Source organism: Aotus nancymaae, unplaced genomic scaffold, assembly GCF_030222135.1.
Source record: "Aotus nancymaae isolate 86718 unplaced genomic scaffold, 86718_ANA_hifiasm-v0.15.2.pri h1tg000058l, whole genome shotgun sequence".
NCBI classification, from domain to species: Eukaryota; Metazoa; Chordata; class Mammalia; order Primates; family Aotidae; genus Aotus; species Aotus nancymaae.
Genome location: NW_026988472.1, coordinates 19035528 through 19042731, shown reverse-complemented (window position 1 = coordinate 19042731; position 7204 = coordinate 19035528). Strand labels below are relative to the sequence as shown.

The following is a 7204-nucleotide window of genomic DNA, read 5'->3' as shown; positions in this document are numbered from 1 at the left end:
ACCATATTTTATTTATCCACTCTACCATTGATGGGCACCTAGGTCGATTTCATGTCTTTGCTATTGTGAATAGTGAAAATAAGACAATATTTTGAACTGAATGGCAATGAAAATGCTATATACCCAAACTTGTGGGACACAGGTAAAGCAGCACTCATTAAGAAATTTATACCCTTGAATGTATGTCTTAGAAAAAGGAGAAACCCTGAAAATTAATGAGCTAAGCATCCATATCAAGAAGCTAGAAAAAGAACAGCAAATTTAAACGAAAGGAAGTAGAAGAAATTAAATACCAGAGTAGAAATCATGAAATAAGAAACAAGGATGTAATAGAGAAGTTCAAAAAAACCAAAAGCTGGTTCTCTAAAAAGATTGATGAAATTGATAAATCCATGTCAACACTGATAGAAAAAAAATGAGACAAGACACAAACTTATTAGTGTCAAGAATTTTAAAAAAGATATCGCTATAGATCCTTCAGACATGACAAAGATACTAAAATGATATTTTGATCAGTTTTATTGCAATACATTTTAAAAATTAGATGAAATGAGCAAATTTTTAGAAAAATAAGACATATCAAAAAGATGTGGCCAGGCATGGTGGCTTACACTTGTAATCCCAGCAGTTTGGGAGGTTGAGGTGGTCAAATTGCTTGAGCTCAGGGGTTCAAGACCAATCTGGGCAACATAGCGAGACCCCATTTCCACAAAAAATTTTTAAAAGAGGCAAGAAGAAATAAAAAATCTGAATAGTTTTATAAATACTGAATAAATTGAATCCTTTAAAACTCCCCCACCTCTCCCCCACTGCTCCACCCACCACACCATAGAAACTCTATCTCGATAATTTCCCCCAAGAATTGTATCGAACATTTAGAGGTAAAATAATATCAATATTATAAAACTCTTCTAGACAGTAAAAATGAGGGACCACTCCTGTACTCCTCTGGTAAATCCTGCATTACCTAGATAAGGAAACACAACAAGAGCATTATGAATAAGAAAAATTATGGGCCTATCTTTCTAAAGAACGTAGGTACAAGCTATACTAACAAAATATTAGCAGACCGAACCTAGAACATGGGGGAAAATAAAAACATAATATACTTTTACCACAAAAGATTTTTTTCAGAAATGCAGTTATTTTGATAGTAAAAAATCAACCAATAGAATTTGCACATTAATGGGAAAGGCAAGAAATATCATACCATCCTCTTTATAAGTGCAGAGTTGTGTTTTTTTTAATTTTTTTTTTAGATGAAGTCTCACTCTGTCATCCAGGCTGGAGTGTGGTGGCGAGATCTCGGCTCACTGCAACCTCCGCCTCCTGGGTTCAAGCGATTATTCTGCCTCAGCCTCCCAAGTAGCTGGAACTACAGGTGCACGCCACCATGCCCACCTAATTTTTGTATTTTTAGTAGAGAAGGGGTTTCACTATATTAGCCAGACTGGTCTCCAACTCCTGACCTTGTGATCTGCCCGCCTCGGCCTCCCCGAGTACTGGGATTACAGGCGTGAGTCACCATGCCTGGTCAGAAAAAAATGTTTTATAAAGGTAACATTTATTTATAGATATGAACTCTTGGCAAACTTCTCTATTCTGATGGAAGTTACCTGCAAAAAACTTACAGCAAAAATTATAATTCGTGGTGAAATATGGAAAGCTTTTCTTTGAGATTGGGAGGAAGAGAAAGATCCCTACAATGGTGCTAGCTATTCCAGCAAAACAAGAAAAAGAAATGAAAAGTATAAGAAGTAGACAAGAAGAAGTAAAATGAATTATTTGTAGATAATGTTACTGGGTACATAGAACAGAATAACAAACAGAAACTGAAATTCAGTACTATTTACCATGGCATCAAAAAATATCAAGTACTCAGGAAACTTTTTTTTTAAAAGAGCACAAGCTGTTCTGCAGAAAACTATTAAACATTACTGAGAGAAAATTTTAAAAACGAGAAATACACTATGTTCCAGAATTGGAAGATTCAATACTATAAAGATATAAATACTCCCCAAATTGATATTCAGATTCAATGCAATCAAAATCAAAATCTGAAAAGATGTTTTTATTTGTCTGTTTTGTGTTTGTGGAACTTGACAAATTAAAAGTTTATCGAAATTCCATACTCAAAGTTTACGGAATTCAAAGGCCCAATAAGTACTGTGACATGCTTCAAGATTGAAACTTGTTCTACGTTACATCAAGACTTATAAACTGACAGTATATACAACTGAAAATAACTGAAATAAAAGTAAACCAGCATGGTATAATAGAGTATCCAGAAAGAAATCTTTGCATATATGGAAAGTTAATTTACAACAAAGGTAACCTCGTAAGACAGTGATGAAAGAATGATCTTTTCAATAAATGGTATGGGGATAAAGGGATACCTATATTTGCAAAAAATGAAACTTGGACCAGGCATGTTGGCTCATGCCTGTAATCCTAACACTTTGGGAGGCCGAGATGGGTGGATCATTTGAGGTCAGGAGTTCAAGACCAGCCTGGCCGATATGGTGAAACCCCATCTCTACTAAAAATACAAAATTAGCTGGGTGCAGTGGTTCATGCCTGTAATCTCAGCTACTTGGGAGGCTGAGGCAAGAGGATTGCTTGAACCTGGAAGGTGGTGGTTGCAGTGAACCAAGATCATGCCACTGCACTCCAGCCTGGGTGACAGAGTGAGACTCCATCTCAAAAAAAAAGAAAAAAAAAAAAGCTCTACAAATCATTATGCAAAAGACAAACACAGTAGAAAAGTGGGCAAGAGATTTGAACGAGCATCTGGGAAAAGAGTGCAAATAAATGTACAAAAAGGGACTCAATCTTATTAGTGAGAAATGAAATGGAAATGAAAACCATAAGGAGATACCATTACACTCCCACTAGAATGGCTAAAGTTTAAGAGTGACAATACTAAGTCTTTGCAATAGAACAACAGGAACTTTCACACTACTAGTGGAAGTGTGAAATAGAACATTTTCAAAAATAATTGAGCATTATCTACCAAAGTGGAGGATATGCATAACACTGGGAGCCAAAAATTCCACTCCAAGATTTATACCCTGTCAGAAATGCATGCACACCCATAAAATACTCATAGCAGCAAATATTCATCAACAATAGAATCGACAAGTACATTTTAATATATAAATGCAGCCGGATGTGGTGGCTAATACCTGTAATTCCAGCACTTTGGGAGGCCAAGGCGGGTGGATCACGAGGTCAGGAGTTCAAGACCAGCCTGGCCAAGATGGTGAAACCCTGTCTCTACTAAAAATACAAAAAATAGCTGGGCATGTTGGTGGGCACCTGTAATCCCAGCTACTCAGGAGGCTGAGGCAGAGAATTGCTTGAACCCGGGAAGCGGAGGTTGCAGTGAGCCAAGATCGTGCCACTGCACTCCAGCCTGGGCGACAGAGTAACAGAGTGAGACTCTGTCTCAAAAAAAAAAAAAAAAAAGCAAATACAATGGAACACTGTAGTGTACAGCAATGCAAATGAACCACCTGTAGCTTATATCCAACATCATGGTTGAATCTCAGAAACATGATGATGAGCAAATGAAACCAGACACAAAATAACACTTTCTATGTTATATATCTTATTTATATAAAATTCAAAAACAGGCAAAACTGAACTAGTATGTTTAGGGATGCCTACCTAGGCTGTAAAAGTATAAGAAGGCGCAAGGAAATTATTACCAAGAAGTTAGGTGAGTGGTTACCTTTAGTGGGGAGAAACAGTGGGAGTGGGCGGGATACAGGGGGTGCTTTGGTGGTGCTGGTAATGTTACAGTTCTTTCTTTTACTTTTTAAAAAATAAATTTTTAAAGAAAAAATAGAGATGGGGTTTCACTACGTTGGCCAGGGTAGTCTCAAAACTTTTCTGGTTCTTGATTAGAGTGGTCGTTATACAAGTGTTTCCTTCATGATAACTCACTGAACTGTATAATTATGTTTTATAATTTTATTTATTTTTAACAGCTTTATTCAGCTATAATTAACTCATTTAAACTGTACAAGTCTGTGGCATTTGGTATATTAGATTGTTAATTTTTTGAAATTATAGTAAAACATATGTATCAGAAAATTTGCCATTTTAACCATTTTTCGATATACAATTCAACTGCATTAAGTACATTCACAGTGTTGTACAACCATCACACTATCCAGTTCCAGAACTTCATCACCCTCAACAGAACTTGGTACCCATTTAAGCGTTAACTCCCTGTTCTCCCTTCTCTCTAGCCTTTGGAACTTTCGTTTTGTTTTGTTTTGTTTCTTCTTCTGTTATCTTTGTCCCAGAAGGATACTCACCAGTGGAACTTTTATTCTGCTTTTTGTCTCTATGAATTTGCCTATTCTGGATAGATATTTTTTTGGAGGCGTTGAGATCTATTTGATTTATTCCAATTATTTAATACACAGTGATGCAACTGAGATCCCAAAGTGTGCAGTTAAAGTCTTCAACTACAGCTGAGGAGAGGGTAGGAATGGTATACCTGGGGACAGTGGTGGGTCAGGAATGACAGGCAGCCTCCTCCCCAGGGCCAGGGACAGGGGAGTGGCCTGAGGAGCAGGACCCAAGAGTAGCCCAGGGCCGGGGAAGTGGGTAGAGACCTCCCTCTGCCCTAGGTCAGGAGCTCAGAAGTGCCACATGGCTGAGGGGGCAGTGGTCCAGGAAGAGCCAGAGGCAGGGCCAAGAAAACACCATTTCTTTGGGGGCTGGGGGACAGGGAGGTGCCCTACAGGAGAAGCCAGGAGGGGCCGCCTATCCCTGGGGTGAGGGTCCGGCTGGAACAGGCTGCAGCAAGAAAGACCTGAGGCAGGCGCAGGTTCTGAGAGCCTGGCTGGCTGGGCTGGCGGGGGGTGGGGTGTGGGGGAGGAAATCCCAGGGCAGCCTGACCTAGGGAGCAGTCCTGACTCTGCAGGGGATGCTCAGCAAGGGGCAGCAGTCCCCTCAGGGCCTCCCCTCCTCTCTCCCGGGAAAGGAGTTTCGGAACCTGTAGTGCAAATCTGTGGACCACTCAGTTACAGAGGGAGACTGTGCCCACAAGGTGGACATTGGGGCGCGCCCCCTCCACCACCTTGGCCTCCACCGCTGTCCTCAGTACAGCCGCTTTGTGTAAGAGTGCAGACCATGGATGCCACCCTTGACCTGGGCCGACGTGGTCCATTTCTCAAACTTGAGCTCTCCTGAGTACATCATGGACCTAAGGACAGACAGGCTGCGGGCCCCGATGTCCTGGCAGCCATGCTGCATGCCCACTATGAGATAGGGCACGAACTTCTGAATGGACCCTTTGTCCTGGATAGAGCCCTGAGACACCCTGTGCGATCTTCACCTTATCCCCCTCGCTGAAGTATCGTTTCTGGCTGCTACTGTTCTTCTCCATGACATCCAGTGAGCCCATGCCCTGGTACTTCTTGAGCCCCACCCTGTCTGAAAAGTACTGGCCAGCAGGAAGCCCATCATCACTGTGGAGGCTCCAAGGGCCAGGGCCTTGATCACGTGCCCCACGGTCTGGGTGCCGCCATTGGCTATAATGGGCACACCAAAGCACCGGGCATACTCAGTCACCTTGTACACAGCAGTGCCCTGGGTCTGACCACAGGCCATCACTTCTGGCGTGATGCAGATGGAGCTGCAACCCATGCCCACACGCAGCCCATCCACACCAGTGTCAATCAGGTTCTTGGCCTGGGCTGCTGTCACCACGTTCCTCCCAATCACCTGGAGGTGGGGGTACTTCTGTTTGATGTAATGCAACATGGTGATCTGATACACTGAGTTCTCTTGGGATGAGTCCAAAGCTATGACACAGACGCCCGCCTAGGTAAGCAGGTCCAGGCAGTATTTGTCATCCTCATGGGTGCCCACAGCCTCCCCGCACAGCAGCTGCTTGTGGGAATCCTTGGAGGCCAGAAGGTAGTCTTAGTTCTTCTTCAGGTCGGTGCGGGCGATGATGGCCACTAGCTCATCACGATCATTAAGGACAGGCAGCTTCCCTTTCTTGTTACATTGCAGGATCTCTTTTGCATCTTTGAACGTCACGCCTGCTGGAGCCACCACCAACTCGATCCTTGGCGTCATCACCTCACGGAGGAGGGTGGTGTGATCCTTCTCAGCAAGAAAGTCCATGTCTCAGGAGGTGACGATGGCCACGAGCTTCTGCCCATGGTGCCTGTCTCAGTGATGGCGATGCCAGAGAAGCCATGCCGCATCTTGGCCTCCAGTACATCACCCATGGTGTGCGAAGGGCTCAGCACTACAGGGTCCGTGATGAAGCCCTGTTCAAACTTCTTGACCTTCTGCATCTTGTTGGCCTGGAACTCTGAGGTGCAGTGTGGTGAATGAAACCAATACCTCCCATCAGAGCCATCGCGATGGCCATGTCAGCCTCTGTCACAGTATCCACGGGAAAGGAGATCAGCGGTGTCTTCAGTGTGATCTTCCGGGTTAGGGCTAAGGTCAGGTCCACCTCATCAGCTATGAAGTCTATGAATCCTGGGCGAATGAGGAAATCATTATAGATGAGGCGTCGGCGCTGGCGAAGAGCTGCTGCGCGGTGAGCGTGTCCTTGGGCATGGCAGTGCTGCCGCTGATCAGGTAGTCCGCCATGTTGCCGCATGACCCCGCGACCCAAGGTAAACACCCGCGCAACCGCCCGCCGCTGCTAACGCCACACCGCGGCCACGCTTTCTGGGCAAGCTGGGGGCCTATTCTAGGTATTTCATATAAGTGGAATCATACAGTATTTGTCCTTTTGTGTCTGGCTTCTTTCACTTAGCATAGAATTTTTAAGATTCATACATGTAGTAGCATGTATCAGAATTTCATTCCTTCGCGTAACTGAATACTAATCTATGATAGGGCTAGACAGTTGGCTCTCCTATTGTGGGTTTGGCATTCTCAGCTACTTGAGAGAGTGATGCAGCAGGATCCCTTGAACTCAGGAGTTTGTGACCAGTCTGGGCAACATAGTGAGATCTCCCATCTCTAAAGAAGTAAAAAGAAAATATTACCCCAAAAAACCAATAAAAATAATACAAATAAAAAGCAATATACTATAACTATTTACATAGCATTTACATTGCATTAGGTATAATATAAGTAATCTAGAGATGATTTAAAGTATATGTTATATGCAGGTACTACACCATTTTATTTCAGGGACTTGAGCATCCCAAGATTT

The 7204-nt window shown here is 43.1% G+C and overlaps 1 pseudogene; it reads right to left on the bottom strand.

Moving 5' to 3' along the window:
* Window positions 1-5115: 5115 nt before the first annotated feature.
* Window positions 5116-6630, bottom strand: LOC105714288 (inosine-5'-monophosphate dehydrogenase 1-like; annotated as a pseudogene).
* Window positions 6631-7204: the final 574 nt, after the last annotated feature.